The 17,497-nt window shown below is 33.2% G+C and overlaps 1 long non-coding RNA gene across 1 annotated transcript; it reads right to left on the reverse strand.

Annotated features, from left to right (window-relative positions):
• Positions 1-6,801: 6,801 nt before the first annotated feature.
• Positions 6,802-8,232, reverse strand: LOC145162964 (uncharacterized). Its single transcript, XR_013739469.1, has 3 exons — positions 7,843-8,232; positions 7,290-7,419; positions 6,802-7,141 (listed from the first exon to the last, which is right to left on the reverse strand). It is a non-coding gene; the product is annotated as an uncharacterized LOC145162964 (long non-coding RNA).
• Between the last annotated feature and the right edge of the window lie 9,265 nt (positions 8,233-17,497).

A 17,497-nucleotide genomic window follows, 5' to 3' on the forward strand; every position in this document is an offset into this window, starting at 1 on the left:
TCTCGAAAATAGAGGTTTTCAGAAATACCTAAATCCAAAAAATCAAATTAAAATTATCCAAAATTTTAGATATCCGAAGTATAGATATTTGTTTTTTCGGATTTGGATACCAATTCAGATAGTGATTTTGATCACTTTTGGATATTTTGAGATTGTCCGATATGCGTCCGATATCCAAAATATAAAAATATAAAAAAATAAATAAATAAGTTAGTTTTGTTACTTTTAATTGGAAATTTCGTTGCTTGTGATTCATTGCCATTAATCCCAATGACCGCTTGATTTTTGTTTCATATGTATATAGTTTTTAATCTAATCTCTAAATATTATTAAAAGAGAACCCTAAATTCATCAATGAAACAATCAGGGCCCTTGAATGTATTTCAATCCTATGATTTCCACCCTTACATCTAATTGCTGACATCATCTTTCCAAAATATAATCCAAACATTTAATGATAGAATCTTTAAATTTAGCAATTACATTTCAAACATAATTACATGAATAACCGCCCCATCTTTCTCCTATGTTTTTTTCTCTTAAACCATAATTTCCTAATACTCTTCGGCCTTATGTCAATGGTTGTGCTTCGATTGATGCTTTGTGTGTTCATAACAGAATGTAGCACCATAAGATGGTTCCTTTTTGCTCATATATTCTTAGAATTTGTGTATTGCCTCTTCCTTGCATCTTCAATTATCACACCTCTGTTTTGGCTTCACACAAATCTCTACAAACTGAAGCATGCATCTCCTTCAAGATATTTTTTGACGATCTATGTCATCATTAACCCTAATTAATATTGTTCATAATATAACTCCCTTATTTATAGCTTTTCGCTTCAAAATTCAAACCCGAATTTTTTTTCTTTTTTAAAAAAAGTCATTAAATAAGCATATTAATAATTATGTTATCTTTAGTATATAATTATATATTAAAACAAAAATTTTATGACATCATCTTAAACAATCTGGGCCCTTGATTGTATTTCAATCCTATGTTTTCCAACCTTAGATCAAATTGCTGACATCATCTTCCTCAAATGTAATGTACTTTATTCCAATAAGAGCTTTCCACAAAATTAACTTAAATCCGTATTTCAACGTATTTAATTCTAATAAAAGCTTCCCAAATTTCAAATCTTGAGTTTTCGATTATCAAGGTTTTAAAATGGTCAACTTTAAAAACATATTACTAAAAACCATTTCAATTAAAGCATTAAATATCAACTATTAATACAAATCCGTTTATATTAGTAAACCATTAATATAAAATCCATTTTATTAGGAAACCATTAATATCAAAAAAATCAGATTCAAATTATCACATACATATATGATTCATCTTTGAATCAACGGCTCATACTTATTTTCAATCGTTGCTTTTCTTTAAACCTTCTTCTACAACATCATTCTTATTATTTAGAACTTTCATCGTCATTCTCTGCTTCAAACCTTCTTTTTTGTGCACTAGAAGGTCAGTACCTTCTTTCACTTTTTTATATTTTTTTTGATTAATTTTTTTGTTCCTGTATCAAATATATGTATTCATATATTTCGATTTTCTTTGTCACAAATTACATGAAATCGGTTAACTACTTTTCTAAAACTTTTCAAATAAATAGGAAAATATATTACATACCTTTAATCCAGAAAAAATAATAATGTACTTTGATGGAAACCAGTTAAAATACAATATAACAAAGTACTTTGATGGAATGACAAAGGCATCCTACCCATTTTCCTGTTCATTGTAATCAATTTTTTTGTGTATTCGTTTAGCATGATACTTCCATTTTTTATCCGAAGAGTAAATCATTAATTTAGTATGTACAATGTTTATCAGAATGGTAAATCAGTAATTTAATTTAAACATTGATCAAATCATAAGTTGTTACTATTTTTGTTTGTTTGATTATATCAACATGGTTACTGTTTTTGATTGTATATAATATCTTAAATTGTTGGTTAAGTTATAAGGATTGCAATCTTGATATAGAACTCAAATAATTTGTTAAGATAAATATATGGTAATACTAATGGAAAATGGAGGATAAGGTATAATAGGAATAAAGATATATTTTTTTAGTGTTTGAATGTAAATTAATATCCTAATATGATGGTTGAATTACAACATTTCTAACTTTAAATTGAAATCATAACTAAAGGTTATTGATATTGTTGGATGGATTTTTTTTAAATGATAAGTATGATTTTAGGGTTTAAGGGCAGAAATGTAATTTTATTTGGGATAGAATAAAGAAGGAAGATTCGAATTTACCTTTTGAAGGTATCAATAAAATCCTTAATTTATATGATTTATTTTAATTTGATTGCAAATTAGATGCATGAAACCTTTAAGTAAGGAAATATAAAGGCAAAAAGGTAATTCGACTTAGGAAACTAGAAAAGCATTGGGCTGGAAAAGAAAGTCAACAATAGATATTGAGATGACATGTGTACTAAAATGATTCTTTATGCATGATACTTCCATTTTTTCTCCGAAGGCTAAATCATTAATTTAGTATGGACAATGTTCATCAGAAGGTAAATCAGTAATTTAATTTAAAAATGGATCAAATCGGTTGTTGCTACTATTTCTGTTTGTTTGATTATCTCAACTTGGTTACTGTTTCTGACCTTATTGTCGACTATACTAACTTCATATCATACCATTTTTAGGAATGTACTTTTAAAGTACATTTTATACCATTTTTAACAGTAACATGTTGTGATTTTTTCATGTTGTAAATGTCTCTTTTAATTTATCTTTTATTCACTATTAAGGGGATGAATTTTATAAACAAATTAATCTAGAAAGGGTTAAACTATAATTATTCTAATTTGTATATATTTCTATACTGTAAATACAACCATTCAATGATTGCTTTCTATGACTAATAAAATTATGTTTCTATTTTTGAAATCTCATAAAACATTACATAAGGTTTTTTTTTGCTTAACACATTACATCATTCAGTCTAGATTAAGTCAAACAAAACAATAATGTATAACTTTTCATATTAAATGCTTAACCTATTAACTTGGACTCGATCCTCAACAACCTCTACAAACTGCAATAGCCATGTGATTTTATTTTACAAATTGTAGCAACATACTTACCATAAAAAAACTTTTAATTTTAAAATAAAACTTAGTTTTTTAACGGTAACAACAATATACAACACTTAATATCAACATCCTTATCTACCGGTTTCTCTAAATATTAATACATGAACCATATCAAAAGTAGGCTAAGAAGTTAGAATCTAAATTATGAATGATCTTATTTCATTGAATATCAAATTTACGATATTATAGACAAATTTTTTGTTTGATTCTTAAATTTTCTATGTGGTCGTATTTATATGGTAGAATCAAATTGCATAATTACAATTAACATTTTTTTTATTAAACTTTGTATGTAGGTATGAAACAATAATAAGTATATTTTTGAAGGAAAATTGTTCAAAATAATTTGCATAATCTAAATACATGTTAATTTAGTTCATTTCCTATACTTTCCTATAACATTGGATTTTTTTTTGTCATGTTACATTCAAAAGATGGGTTATTAGAACATGCACCTTAGGTGTTTGACGAAATGTTTCAAAGAATCTGACATAAGTTCTCTACGCTCACCTCACAATCTGGTATAAATTTTGGTTTTATTTTTTTTCTAGATTTTTAGCATCACGTGTTTTTGTTGTTTGCAACTTTGTAGTGTTACGTGCTTTTTTTTGTCTCCTCCTTAGGTTTTTCTATCTAGGGCTTCATTTTTTATATTTATTGTAAACTATCGATTCAATCTATTGCATTTTGTTATGACTTTTATCAACGTGATAAGATTCTAATAAATTGTTAATTTCTTGATCTTTTAGAAAAAGATGTTCTAACTGGATTACCATCTATGACAATGGTATTCTATTTTGTTGATTAAGCGATCTATGATTTGGCTAGGATGAGTTTTACGGATTATGTCTGGCCTGATAATTGTTCCTGTCATCAAAAAATACATCCAACAAAAAGTGAAAGACGATTTTTTTAAATTAATACCCTCATCTAACTTTAAAGGATATTTTTTCAACTTTGATGGCATGTAACAGACTTTTGGTTGAAAATTTTCAATTTTTCGGTATATAACGGGTTATGACTTAAATAATGATATTAGATATTTGGCAATCAGGTTTTCTTCGGTTCTTACATTATTTTGCAGAAAGTGGTACAATTTGGTATTATTGATCTTACAAAAGGCAAGTCTCATGTCTTTTTTAGCGTATTCATTGAGTTTGAAAGTTTATTGTCTATATTTGTTTTAAAAATAGTGTTAAATCTTGATTTAATGAATGCAAGTCAGCAGGTAGTAAAGGTGTAAGAAGAGCAAAGTATTAAATATGGGATGATCATGGCTATGTCAAACCAAACTAAAATTCTAAAGTAACAAATGCTAAATTCAAAAGGTAAGCACTTGTAATGCAGAATACATATTATGCTTCCCAAATAAATAACCAAAAATGAACATCTTCTCCAAATAAATTACATTTTAACTAACATCAATAAATTATGATTACATTGTCTTGATTTTTAATTATACATTATAGAGAGCCGGTTAATATATAGTCAGTATTTTTGTATTCGTATCAGTTTTGAACTACAAAAACCATATTCAAATAATAAAAATGAAATGGAACATATACGATGGTAATAATGCTAAAATAACCTTCAAATTTTGTTTGATACAAAAAAATTATCTAAAACTTATTTCTAAAAGCAAAAAGAAATAGCAACGAACTTTCAAAAAGAAATAAGAAATTGCAACAAACTTTTCAAAACTATCAAGAATGTATAATATAGGATGATTATAATGCTAAAAAACACCGAGTTTGGTCTGATGCAAAAAAATAAATTTATATGAAAGTAGGATTGCAGTAATACTAAAAGAACCTATATGTTTTTTATCTGATGCAAAAATGGTCGAAACATACTTCTAAACCAGCAAGAAATAGCAATGAACTTTTAATTTATCTTGAATAACCATTTAATAGCTATATCTAAAACATATGAATACTCAACAGTTAAGACCATAGACATTACTCAAACGTCCACATATGTCATGAAGTAAGCATTCTTTTTTCCATTATTTTATCATTATCATAAAATAAAATAAAAATGCATCCTCATGTGTTTAAATTGTTTAATTTGTATCATAATAACAAGTAAGTTGTGTGCCAATTATGTATTTTGACATTTTCAACGAGTCACGAGCAATAACTAAATCGAGCAAACATAACTATTTTTATATTTATTGGTTAGAGTTTCTTTATATTTAATATTGTGGGGGGTTTATGTGGTTCATTTCCAATGAACATAAATAAGTTACTATTTTTTGAAATAAACAATTATATTTTACAATATAGCCATAAATAACAATGTATTTTGAAATACATTGTCAAATGTTGGATATACTTGCGTAGACCCGTTTTCGCACATGGTTGTTTCCCGTGTCACAAGTAAAAAAGTTTTGAAGTTACTTTGTGACGAGGAAGATCGTTCAACTAATAAAAAAATATTGTCTACAAAGAGGTCCTTCAACGACTATATATATTTACCGATTTCAATGTATTTTATATACATTTCAATAATACCAATAACCATATTTTTTTAATTATTCTGCAATATCTATATACATTTATATTTTATTTATGCGTTTCCCCGCGTTTAACGCGGGTCATAATCTAGTTTAGTATAATTTGAATATCATTTTTAACAAGAAGAGGTGAACCAGAGCCCTAAATGAAATCATAAACGTGAAGTTTGTATTTTTTTGGTTCCTAAATGAGTTGCTTCTTTGCTAGTGCATAAACTCTACTGTAAGTAAATTGTCAAGTTTAGGATTGTTAAATTATAAATGTTTGTGCGATACTCAATTAATACAAGACTTTTGTTAAATTACTCCATTATTAATGGACACAAGATCAATTGTTTTAATGGTGATTAAATAGTTAGTCCATTTCAACGACACAAATTTATATGTTTGAGTATAAGTTTATGTTTTTAAGGTTAATGTCATAAAAGTCTTTAAGTTTTCAGGAAATATTCAGTTTTACCATTTTGGATATTTTAGGTTGTCAAAGCCGAATATTTTGTTTAATTTTTGCACTTTTTCTATTTATAACAGGTTTTCTGGTTACCTCAGGTAGTGTTGATTGTACAATTTTGCAGACAAAGATGTTGAAGTGGACTTGACTTTTACCTTATAATTAAAAAATATAGCTTAGAGAAATAAAATGGGGTAGCAGGAAATAAAAACATACCTTTTAATCCACACCCCTTCCTCACATCCAACATTAAATCCAAACACTTAGCTCAGAGAGGGTATCCATCTTTCACCTCTCACATTTTGAATGTCACGTCAACTTTTCAATCACTTAGGCTAAGAGGAGTGGTAATACTCTTAACACCTTGTCATGTTAGATTTTGGAGTGCCACCACATTTTTTACCATTTAGCATTTAATCTTAGCATTTGGTAGGGAGTGGTAATCAAACAAACAGAATAAATTACTCTTTTGTTAAATTTGAAAGAAATACGGTAGCTCCATTTTTTTTTTAATTTATATTTCTTTTTTTAATTTAATTAAATTACTTTATAAATCAACCAACATTCAAATAAATTACTCTTTTGTTAAATTTGAAAGAAATACGGTAGCTCCATTTTTTTTTTTTTTTTTTTGGAATGAAACCAAATACCAATCATGCAAGAACATTCAAATTTGATTGTATATCTAAGAACAATGCCACACATTTCAAATCATTAACATAGCATAACAATACAGATTACAAAGTCAAGATCTCAAGATATTAGATATGAAAAATGAAACCACTACGTGTGAACTAAAAAAAAAATTCCTCACGACCAAAATCCACAATATTTATATGTCATGATAAAGAGCAAGACCTTTACTTGTACAATATTCAAGAGCTTTTGCAAGATGTAGCACAACTCTTAACCTCATTTCCCACTTCATAGGATGTGACTGAGCATGTACTCAGCCACAAGTAGCCTCTCATCATCTTCACAGTAGCAACCAAGGAGATTAGTCCGCCTAACATTACGCAGCTGCCCGACAGATTTAGCTTCTTCCTGTAAAGCATTTGTTAAGTTATTGGTCAAAATACCCAGCTATCAAACTGACATGAAAAGCACTTGTTAAGTTATTAGACAAAGGCTATAAGCACAAATAAAAGCATTCAAGTAATAATGATAGAAGTCCAAACAATTTAAAACTTACCTGCAGCTTCTAAAGCAGCAACAACGGTTTTCTTCTTTGGAACTCTATTGATGTCAATCTTGATGTTTGTAAGTGTTAACCTCTTGAAGTTCATTTGGCCTCTTACCATGTCAGGAGCATCAACAAGTGCCTATTAATCAAATCAAAATAGAGGTAATTAAGACATGAGCATCTATAGCAGATTAAATGTTTCTTTGAATCCATATAACAGAAGCCACCAGACATGATCACATGGAGCATCTCTAATTCCTAATCTTAGTATTTTGTTACAACCAATTTCAGGCATTTTGAATAGCTTTGATTTGAATTACACGGTGATATTCTCACAGAGGAAAATGATCGAACACCTGGTGTGCACAGGAAAATAACAGCATATAGCCATAGCCATGGAAGCAAATCTAAAGCTTAATGATCTGAACAGTTTTTTTAAAACTGGAAAACAGAAGAGTCTATGAACAAGACTGGAAAACAGAATAAAACTTTAAAGATTGAGAATGGTTCTCAAGATCAAAACCAGAAAGATCATTAAGAATAACAAAGGTGAAAGACTTACTCCCAACACATTATCCAAATTCTGGGAAATTCTGGGAAATTTGAATTCGTTCCTGCACATCCATCTCAGTGACCGTCAATTCTTCATTGGTGATACTCCTTTCATCCAATTCTCCATTGCCAATCCTGCAAATGCTTCCTCTGTGCCATGCGATGACATTAATTCCGAGGGTAACTACGATCGGACTGGAGACGCGGTAGGGCTTTTTCAAAACAAAACTATAAAATTTAATTCGGTCAAACCCCACTCCCACCAATCAAATTCATTCCTCACCATCTCTCTCTTCTCGCCAAAGGTTTAGCACGTCTCCGGTGGCGACCCCCAGCGAGGGCTAGGGGGCGGTGTTCTAGCGAGGTTGGTGACGCTGGCGGGCAAGCCACTCCGCTTACTCTTATATTTCACAAATAAAAATGTAGGAAATGATCATTTTTCACTTTTGTTTTAGTTTTTAAATAAAAAATAATTTAATTTTAAGCTTTATAATTCAAAAAATAAATATAATTCCTTAAATATGATTAATAAACTTAAAAATAATTAAAATAAAAATACTTTGTTACATAAAAAATACATAAAAAACAATCAAGATTTTAAAAAACCTAGAAAACAACCAAGATTAAAAAAACACAAGCTATATTTAAAAAAACTACGTTACTCTGAATCGTCGTCCTCGACACTTTCATACTCGTCATAGTCATTTGAATCCTCAACGAACATATCTGAATCTTTATCGGATTCGTTAAACAAATCATTGTGCCAATACTCTGTTTGGGGTTGTACACGAGCCTTATAAATGTGCTCTACCAAATCTACACAAAGGGAGTGATGAATGTCGTGATCATGTAATTCTCTTCTATTTGCCCTGTACTCTTAAGTACAAATAGCTACTCCTTTGACGTTTGGAAAAACTTCATTTTTATCGTATCAACATATCACTCTTTCTTTATCAACTAAAATCATATTATGTAATATGATGCACGCGTACATTATATGTTGTAACCTTTTCACTTCATATGACCGTGCCCTGTTAGAACAATAAAGAATAGATCGGTAGATTCTAAACTGGTATATGAATCAAAAACAGTAAGAACAGTGATTGAAGTTGTGCCGAATGATTAATAATTTATTCCTTGGAAGAGGTCGATGAAGAACTTCTCTGTAAAGGCACTGTAGGGAATCACCAAAACGATTAACCCTAATACAATACATGCATGCAGTATTTAAAGCCTAACCCTAGTATCATAAAGACGGATGGACAGGCCGAATCCGTAAAAAGGCTAACTATATACACACTAAATTTGACACAATCTAATAAATAACCCAACAATCTCCCCTTTCTGTCAAATAAGGAAGGCAAATTCTTCAATGTAGTTTGCGCTTTTGAACTTTGAAGAGCAACGACATCAGACCAAGCAAAGTTTTGCGAACAATGATATACCACTTAATCATATCAGCAAAACCCTTCTTGTCAGCAACATCATTCCCTTTGTGACCACTTGCTAATTCCAAAACATATTACAGGCACAAAGTGGAGTAAAGATGCTTATCAGGCAGAAAGAAGCAACATCTTTGAAAGTTCGCACCAGCCCTTTCTCTTATCTGGAACGCCATGCTCCAGTTGTCCTTCCGGATTTGTCCCAGTTTCATCTTGTTGAGATCTTTTGGAGGCTCTTTGAGCAGCACTGTAGGTTTCTTTCGAAGAACAGTCACAATCTCCACATCCATCTTACCAACTTCTTGGATGTAAGAAACCAACATTCTTTTGAGATGTGCAACATAGGTTCGAAATTCTGTTCATCCTTCAGCAATAGATGCAACAGGGAAATCCAGTAAAATGGTTTAAGGCAGGGCAAATCAGCGAGAGTAAATTCAAACACAGAACTCCGAGCCCCTTGAGCAACCTTGAACCGATCATTGACGAAGGTTTCTGTTTCAATTGGGTCAAAGACTTTCACAGCAGTAATCTTCTTAGAACTTCAGGTTTGGTATTGAGGCTTTCTGTGTTTGAGGTAAAACGCAATAAGCACCTAATGAACATCGTTGTCCGAATCAGGTGCACTCGTAACCCTGTCAAATCTTCTAAACAAGAAAGCTTTCGGAGTTATTGGAAAGTCAAGCTGCGAATCCAAAGTGTTTTCTAATTCAAACGAAGTAACTAGCTCCAACCAATATACATTCGGATTATCTATTGCCTCATTCAGAACCCTTTCCATAGACCAAGCAGGGAATAGAAGCCTTTGAGTTTTCAGAGTAACTTGGGCTTCACGAGCTTCTTTTTTCAGCTTCTTCGGCTTCTTTTGTGACACGCTGAGCTTCATCCAGCTCTTGGTCACATTTCTTTCTTTTCAGTTACGCTTCTTCTGATTGATCTTCTTCTTCCTCATCATCATCAACCAACTTTCCTTTTCCTTTCGATCCCGAAGCTTCATTATCCTTCGGATCTTTTAGTTTCAGCTTTTGTTCATGCTCTTCATTGCCACCAGCTGGTTTCTTGATTTCCACACTAGATGCCTTCTTCGCTTCCCCCTTGTTTCAGAAGAGTACCCAATGCCGAAACACCTTCTATTCGATTGAGCATTGAGAATACTGGTCAGAGTTTGTTAGCTAGATACTGTCGAACAGAGACTGTGAGCGTTGAATCACGAGTCTCGATGAGATTTCGCAAATACTGATTAACATCGGTGACAACACTTTTGACAACAACTTTTTCAGACTTAAGCTCTTGGATCTCCTTGTTGGCATGAGAAAGGTGGGCGGAAACAACTTTCACTTTTTCAGTTTTGATGGCAACCTTATCCATGAGAGCCTTCTCAGTAGCATGATCTGCTTGAAGCTTTTCAGTCTTGGAAGAGATCGACGTTTGCAGCTCTGCATTATCAGTCTGGATGCCAGTACGAACCTTGGAAAGAGCGTCTTTCTCGGATTGGAGAGTTGTACCAAGGGTCGTAATTGCCTTGTTCGCAGCAGTTATCTTTCGTTCCGAAGAAGTTCGGAAGTCTTCCATAAACCGTTTGACATCAGACAGTAGTTTATCGACTTTTTCGGTCACATCACGAACTGTCTTCTCAGAATTTGCCACAGCTTTTGTAGATGCATCAAGACGTGTTGCATGTTCCTTTGTGAATGTTTCGATTAACACTTTGACAGAATTGTAGGAGTATTCAGTACTTGACGAAGATTTGGAAGACTCAATGAGAGTATCCAATTTATCATTGAGGGCTTTGAATTGCCCCTTCGTTATAGGCGCATCTTCGTCATCACTAGTTGGTTGGACGTTGAATGAGCTATAGTGAAAGCCTTGGAAATAATCCTGGTCATCATCGAACACCGCATCAGGATCATCTGTTCTTAGAGGATAGATGGGAGAGAAATCAGGACCAACAGTGACACCAGAAGCACCTGCCCATGTATCAGATACGTTGATAGTTACTGGTGGTGTAGTAGTGGTTGTTGCTGTAGAATCTGTGAAAAATGGAGTAGATTGTAGAACAGAGACTTGTGGCTGCGAAAATCCAACAAAGATGTTCGGACATGGAGCAATGGTAATTGGAGTGGTGGTTTGAGTAGGAGTTTGATTCGGAGAAGATGGAGGAGTAAATCCATGAAAGAAATCTTCTGTTAAAGGAACAGAGGTGGGCATGGAAAAAGTTACCTCTGGATTGGTCTCAGTAGCAGATGGTTGTGAGACCATCGGTTGCGAAGTCGCAGCTGTATCTTCAGGTTCGTGCTGGACTTGCTCAGTGCTACGAACGTCTGAAATTGTGTGAGAATCCGAATCTCCCTCAGCAACAGGAGTAGGCGACCTTGGCTTTCGAGCGGCCTGTTTGACTTTCTTTTTCGGAGTTAGAGCGGAATTAGAGGGACCAACCATCGCCTTACGTTTACCTCCCTTTTTAGACTTGTTTGCTTCTTCCAAAGTCTTTTGCATCTCAGGTGTTAGAGGTCGAGGACTAGATGTAGGCTTCTTGCGATACTCGTTTATCAATTCGTTTTCTGCTGGAACATAGTTTAGCATAGTCTCCGGAATAGAGTCAGCGAAGGTTAACTTGGAGCGATCAGACAGAATGATGTTCGAGGTGTGGTAGATAGGAATAACAGCAATAACCGAACTTGTTGTCACCGGAATGTTGTGACGAGTGATAGCCCTCTGAACAACGATAGACCAAAATCGAGCATAAGAAAATTTCGAGTGCCTTGTAGAGGAAAGAGTACTCTAAACTAGTTGATCCCAAGGAATAGACCCATAGTCCAGGCTAATGCCAGAGTATACTCCATAGATGATGGTGCAAAAAAGCTTACTAGCACTATCCGACCCTGTGACCCTTTCTGAGAAGCTTTTGAACAAAAGGGTAAAAAGACCATTCCACATTGGAGGAAGGTTAGGCTTCTTGAACTTGGAAAGAAAGGCTAGGTTGCCCAGTTACCCCATTTGGTAAAACATGTCCACAAATGCAGATGAGGAGATTGATTTCGGATCAACCAGATACCTTGATTGAGAAAACCCTAGCAGACGGCTGAATCGGGCCTTGGAAATAGAGTTTTTTTATGGAACCTACCTCGAAGGTAATCTGAGCCTCACTTTGTTGATGACGTGCAGTCGAAAAAGCCTCAGACAAAAGGACCAATGGAACGTGCGCTGCCATTGTTAGGGCAGGAGCCACCGAAGAGGTGATGGAGACATTCAATCATTGGTTGGAGAACCACATCATACTTGGATGAATCCAGGTCAAGAATGAGATTTTGGTTGGCTTTGGTGTTTAGAAGCATTGACGATGCAGTCTGTTCAGCAGCAGATGGAGTTTCTGTGGAGGAAGACATGGATGCAGTTGAGAAGAAGATGAAGAGTATCAAGGTTTTTGCGCCGGAGAGTTTTCAAAATCTTTAGAAGCGGTAAAAGAAATCAATCGACGATTTTCCCTTTTATACGTCTGTATTGGAGAGAGAAAGCAGTTGGTGACGTTTCATTTTCCCGTAACTGACAAGGCTTGATGTCAGGACTTTTGAAAAACACACGCCCAAATTTTGAAGTCTTATCCCTTAAAAATCGTTGCTTCAGTTCTGCACTTTCGTAACAACTCGCCATAACCTATTCTCGGATGTGAAAGCAACCATTAGTATTAAGAATCAGACTTTTGGAAAATCACAAGGATTTTTGTGCAAGAGTATGCCAATAGATAAAGAAATAAAACAAATAATATCTGGAAATCTGTGATGTCAATAAATCGACATGAAAACAGTTGGATCCCGGGCAACGATCTCTTCCTTCGGAGTCAAGAGAGACTAAAAAGTGTCTGTGTGGTATCCCGTTGAATTACGATCATCTGTTTGTTGAGAAACAGTGAAATGATTTTTTTCATTAGGCTCATAGGTTGGCTTCATCTTCAACTAAACTCCAAAACTCAACATGAGTCCGAACGTTCGGAAGAAGTACTTGTCTGACCAGTATAGTCATAATAACAAGTATGCTTTGGAATAATTTAAGTGACAGGATAATATAGAAATCTCAAGAAAAATAAAAACTAGATCAGTGGTAATATCTGAGAGTCTCAAGGGTTACGAATGTGAAAGCGAATGTGATGGAGAAAGTGTTGGAGATGGTTCTGAAGAAAAGTGTACCTCTGTCACAGCTAGGAATTCTGATACGCTGTAAACACTTAACAAAGAGTGACATTGTAGTTAAAACTTGAAAACATGTATTGTGATTAAATCAATGACAACAAAATTCCTATTCAAGCATTCAAATAGTCAACAAAGATTGGAAACTCTAAAAATCCCGATTTAAGTTAATTTTTGGATTAGGATTTTCTTATTGGGCCTAATGGACCAATAAGCTTCCAATTTGACTATTTTGGACTTAGAACTCTTAAATGGGCCCTAATTGGACCCATATGCATGAAACTTAATATTTTGGGCCTTATAAGCCTAAAATAAACTAGGTTATATTCAATGGGCCTTATTGGGCCATAACAAATCTAAATAGCCCTAATGGGCCATAAAACTCATTCCTTGATTTATTTTGGGCCGTGAGCCATCTCCAAAGACCAATTGGGCCGAAAATCATTTAAATGGGCCATATTATGGACTTAAGCACAAAAAGGCCCAACTTCTTTTCTTCCTTCTACCTCTCTCGGCCCAACAACAAAACTGTTGGATTAATGTCTAAGTCCATAACTATATTTGGTATGTACTTGACTCGACCCGGCATGGTCCATTTGGGTTGCACTTCACCGGCACAATTTATATGGATAGTCTTTTGAGAATAGTATATTTATGATTTATATTAATATATTATAAGTTCTAATATATTAATATGGAATCATATTATTTAATTAGTATTGATCAAGAATTAATTTAGAATTAATTAAGTGATCAAAAAGAACTAATTAAATATGAACTCTTATATATATGGAATGGGCCAAGTTCATTTAGGTTGGGCTAAGCTTTCATGGATGGTCCATGGAGCTTTTAACCCATGGATCCTATGTAAATGAAAGGTCATGGGTATTAGGGTTTACATGGATGTAACCATAATCCTCCATAATATATAAAGGGGTCCTTGGCTTACAAAATTGGCACAAGTGTGTGAAAATAAGAGTGGGCCGATTTTAGTGTGCATACATATTCTCTCAAGTTCTTCCAAGGTGTTTTGGTGATTTGTGATTCCATTTGAGGCTTCCACACTATTGGGGCTAAGCTCTGAAAGCTTGAAGACATCAAGCTACATCAAAAGGTATGTCATCTAACTAGAACTTTGTAGTATAGGTGCTTCATAATATGCTAGTTAGGATGAAACCTTGGAATAGTTAATATTTGCATGTATAATAGAGAAAACAGAGATCCAAGGTTTATAGGGTTGCATGTACACCATAAGAGTGTTAGAATGCTCAAAACCCAACAGTGGTATCAGAGCCATGGGTTGTTTTCTGTTATATTGATGCAAATGTTTTATTTTCAAGTTGGAAAAAAAAGGAAAAAACATGACGTTTGTCAAATTTTAAGATAATTACTTGTTTTATGAAAAACGAATTATTTGTAAAATTTGAATCATTTGTTATATGAGTTGAATTAGGTCAAATTTAGTAAAAGATAAAATGATATGATTATTTTATTAGTTTTAAAAGTTTGATCTAAATGTTTTAAGGAGTTATATATTTTGTCATAAAATTTTGGAGCTCAAAAGTTTTTTTTAAAGTTGTGATCTTAAGGGTTTTTGAAACTTCCATAAGTTATGGATATGAAAGTTTTTTTTTAAAAAAATTTGATTCAAAGTTTTTATGGAGTGACAAAATTTGGTGTTAATGTTTTAAAGAATTCCATAACTTGTTCTTAAGTTATGGAACATGGAAAGTTTCATCATAAAACACCATTAATTCCATAAGTTATAGAATCCAAAAGTTTTCAAGAGTTACAAAACTTGCCCTCAAGTTTTGGAATTTGGAAAAAGTTTTTTATGATAAAAAAAAAAGAATTGAATTCTAAAACTCTTGGGTTCATAACTTCAACAATTAATTAAATGGTTTTAATTTTGAATTTAATAATTGGAATTATGATGTTTTTATTGAATAATTCAATTAACTCTTATGAACTTTATTAATAGATAATTAAAGTGTTTAATTAAAAGAGAATTAATAATTCCATAATGACATGGTTTAAATTTAATTAAATTAAGAGTATAGTTTAATTAATAGATTAAACCACCAAGTATTTTAAATGTCTAAAATACACCCTTATACTATTATAATATTAAAAGTTTAATATATTATATGTATAAGAGCAAGTCGTCTTACCATTAGTAGGCCTCATTCACGAAGCCGGTCTATAAGGGGGGTATAAGGTTACTGCCTATAAAATGGCAGTTTAATGGGTGTCCACTCTCACTCACCGCTTCCTTGACCGGTGGAGGGTCGTTAGCCGAACAGGTAGGACAAGGACTATAATTCTCCCTTCATTATAAGTATAATGATAAATACTAAGTAACTAAACACTTATAAATTCACAATCTTAGTTACTTAGGAAAATGTGAATAAGGTGCTAATCCATGAAATTACACTTTGCAATTTGTTTAAGCTGTTAGTGGAGCGTGTGTGGTTAACCGGCACACTAACCTGGACTTAACAAGGTAGGCAAAGGGTAACTTAATGTTTATCATAGTATCGTTGGAGCGTGTGTGGTTAACCGGCACATCGATTGAGGGGTAAATATTAAGGGTACCAAGTATATTTGCATGGTTACTTCACACCTTGTTTTGTGATCCTCGGCATCCCAGTCACAAAACCTGAAGGGCACACTCGAGATTGATAAAATGCCATTGAAAAGTTCAATGAATCTCAAAAGAATCTAGGAGTTTCAAAACCAATTAAAACCTAATAATACATTTCGTTTATCTTGGTGGAAATTGGTGAATCGTCATTCACCTACCTTCAAATATTTTATAGCTTGGATTACGGCATCCCTCTTCCAAGTTATAAAATAGTTTGTTGGGTCCTAGCCTTAATATATCATATTGGGTGTTATATTAAGGACTTAAATCAACTTTACGTGAATTTCTCCCATTGTTGATGTCTGGTTTAGACAACAATGATCTTCCCAAACCAAGCTTTCCTAATGAATATGACTTCCCGAGTTTGGCTCATGGAAGTCATACTTCTCTTCCTCCACCTCCTCCAATTATTCTCCCTAACCCACAAGTTCAAGGTCACTCAAGCCCTAATGGCAAGCAAGGTCTATGTGTGATCACATCTTAGAGATGAAGTCACATATTGACAAGCCGGGAGAGTTGGGTGTCAAAGTCTTGAGAAATTTGGATGTTCAATCACTTTCTAAGTCACATAGTGAGTTCCTTTGGGACTACTATGAAACAGACTATGACATGAACCTTAATGATCATATCTATTTGCTTGGTGCTGCTGAATCAGCAATGATTTGGAACGATAGTAAATCAAATTTGATTAGAAGATCAACTTCCCAAAAACCTTATGGACAGTGACAATGGTGACACTGGAAATCCAGAAAAAGCATTCTCTTCCCAATGGAAAGGGATTGGCCATAGTCAACCCGGTTGACCAAATGGTAAAGAGAAAGGCTAAGTCTGAGATAGTCCCATTACCAAAGGATCCATATGTTTATTTTTCCAAAGGAAGGGGCGTTGATTGCAAAGCTGCCAAATTTACCTAAGGATGTTAAAGTCAATAAGTTTGACTCTACATCAGGTAGAGCCCATTATCTAACTCTGTTAAGTTCTATTCTGAGATCCTCATTACATGATGTGACTGGGTCACATATTGATGTTTTAAGAATCAAAGAATAGAGAGAAATCTTAAAGGAAGTATATGCTGATTCTGATCGCGAAGGTGGATTTCGATCGCATCAGAATTTTGAGCAGTTGCTTAAGAAGTTATGATATATTGCTAAGGAATAGATAACAACAATTTTCCATGTGGATTGTAAGGATAAGTTTTTCCGCAAAGTTTTAAAATAAAAGAAAAATTGTTTAATTTTATTTATTTGAAGTATCCTTACAATGGCATTTGTGGAAAATTGTTGCTTATATGATTCCACTGACAGCAATATTGGAAAATGGATTTGATTCTTTCATTTGTGGTAGTGTCTAAATTTACCAAATCAGGAAAGTTCCTCATCGCCCAAGTTTCAATTGGAC

Source organism: Lactuca virosa, chromosome 3, assembly GCF_052849685.1.
Source record: "Lactuca virosa cultivar CGN04683 chromosome 3, Lactuca_virosa_CGN04683_v6, whole genome shotgun sequence".
NCBI lineage: Eukaryota > Viridiplantae > Streptophyta > Magnoliopsida > Asterales > Asteraceae > Lactuca > Lactuca virosa.